Below are 2,533 nucleotides of genomic sequence, written 5' to 3'. Positions count from 1 at the left end.
TGCCATGATAGGTAGGTATGGTGGCTGTTTTGAGGAAGGTATTTGGTGGGTGTATGATACCGGCGAAATGTATGCGGTATTAGAGAGGCCAGCAATGGTGGAAGGAAGGGAAGTGCGTATAATCCATGGACTCAACATTAGTCATAAAGAACTCATATAAGTATTGCAAAAATCTAGAAGTTATCAAAGCAAAGTATTACGCGCATGCTCCTAGGGGGATAGATTGGTAGGAAAAGACCATCGCTCGTCCCCGACCGCCATTCATAAGGAAGACAATCAATAAATAAATCATGCTCCGACTTCATCACATAACGGTTCACCATACGTGCATGCTACGGGAATCACAAACTTTAACACAAGCATTTCTCAAATACACAACTACTCAACTAGCATGACTCTAATATCACCATCCTCATATCTCAAAACAATTATCAAGCATCAATTTCTTCTTAGTATTCAACGCACTCAAAAGAAAGTTTTACAAATCTTGAATACCAAGCATGTTATTATTAAGCAATTTACCATGCTATTAAGACTCTCAAAATAATCTAAGTGAAGCATGAGAGATCAATATTTTCTATAAAACAAATCCACCACCGTTCTCTAAAACATATAAGTGAAGCACTAGAGCAAAATTATATAACTCAAAAGATCTAAGTGAAGCACATAGAGTAAAACTATAGAGCTCAAAAGATATAAGTGAAGCACATAGAGTATTCTATCAAATTCAAAATTATGTATGGCTCTCTCAAAAGGTGTGTACAGAAAGGATGATTTTGGTAAACTAACAAGCAAAGACTCAAACTATAAAAGACTCTCCAAGAAAAACACATATCATGTGGTGAATAAAAATATAGCTCCAAGTAAAGTTACCGATAGAAGTAGACGAAAGAGGGGATGCCTTCCGGGGCATCCCCAAACTTTGGCTTTTAGGTGTCCTTAGATTATCTTGGGGGTGCCATGGGAATCCCCAAGCTTAGGCTCTTGCCACTCCTTGTTCCATAATCCATCAAATCTTTACCTAAAACTTGAAAACTTCACAACACAAAACTTAAAGAAGAAAACTCATGAGCTCCGTTAGCGAAAGAAAACAAAAGACCACTTCAAGGTACTGTAATGAACTCATTCTTTATTTATATTGGTGTTATACCTACTGTATTCCAACTTCTCTATGGATTATAAACTATTTTACTAGCCATAGATTCATTAAAATAAGCAAACAACACACGGAAAATAGAATCTATCAAAAACAGAACAGTTTGTAGTAATCTGTAGCTAGCGCAAGATCTGGAACCCCTAAAATTCTAAAATAAATTGATGGACGTGAGGAATTTATCTATTAATCATCTTCAAAAATAATTAACTAAATAGCACTCTCCAAATAAAAATGACAGCAGTTCTCGTGAGCACTAAAGTTTCTGTTTTTTACAGCAAGTTCAACCAGACTTTCCCCAAGTCTTCCCAACGGTTCTACTTGGCACAAATACTAATTAAACACAAAAAACACAAATAAAACAGAGGATAAATAATTTATTTATTGGAGCAAAATCAAGGAATAAAAATAAAATTGGGTTGCCTCCCAACAAGCGCTATCGTTTAACGCCCCTAGCTAGGCATAACAAGCAAGAATAGATTTAGGTATTGCCATCTTTGGTATTAGGAAAGAAAATAGCAAACTTGCTATCTATATAATTAATCCTTCTATTTTGATAAAGCACATGGCTATTAATGGTAGAAGAAAGATTAATCATGTTACAGAAGTTTGTATCTAGGCTAGCCTTTATCTCTTTAATAGATTCATTTTGGTAAGAGAGCAAAAGAGATGTAGATTCAACTTTCTCATTCATGGGGTGCCCAAATATAGTTTTCATTTTTTCATAAGTGTCTACGACATCCCCTTCAAGGAAACCTTCTTCAAATATAGAATCTAAGACATGCTTAAAATAAGAAGGAAGGGCAATATAAAAGCTTTTTAGGTAAACTTCAATTTGATATTGAGGGACATAGCTAGCCCTGATCCTTAATAGTCTATACCAAGCATCTTTCAAAGATTCATCAAGTAAATAACGAAAGATTCCAGAATCCTCTTCATCAAAATTATTAAGACTCTCATTGGTAACTTCGGTAGATTTTTCCATATTATCCTTATTTATAAGTTTAGCGAGGATAGAGGGGTTGTCTAAAGTACTAAAACTCTGGAGGGAACTTCCAACCATTTTTGATTCAGACATAGCGGAAGAAAGGCAAGCGGAAAGAGATGGAGGATAGAGAGAGAGAGAGGGAGAATAAAACGGCAAGGGTGAATTGGGGGGAGAGGAAAACGAGAGGCAAATGGCAAATAATGTAATCCGGGAGATAGGGATTGTGATGGCTACTTGGTATGTTGACTTTTGCGCAGACTCCCCGGCAACGGCGCCAGAAATTCTTCTTGCTACCTCTTGAGCACTGCGTTGGATTTCCCCGAAGAGGAGAGGATGATGCAGCAAAGTAGCATAAGTATTTCCCTCAGTTTTTGAGAACCAAGGTATCAATC

Source organism: Triticum dicoccoides, chromosome 6A, assembly GCF_002162155.2.
Source record: "Triticum dicoccoides isolate Atlit2015 ecotype Zavitan chromosome 6A, WEW_v2.0, whole genome shotgun sequence".
Lineage (NCBI taxonomy): Eukaryota > Viridiplantae > Streptophyta > Magnoliopsida > Poales > Poaceae > Triticum > Triticum dicoccoides.
The sequence above is the reverse complement of the archived record's forward strand: the minus strand, read 5'-3'. Positions refer to the sequence as shown.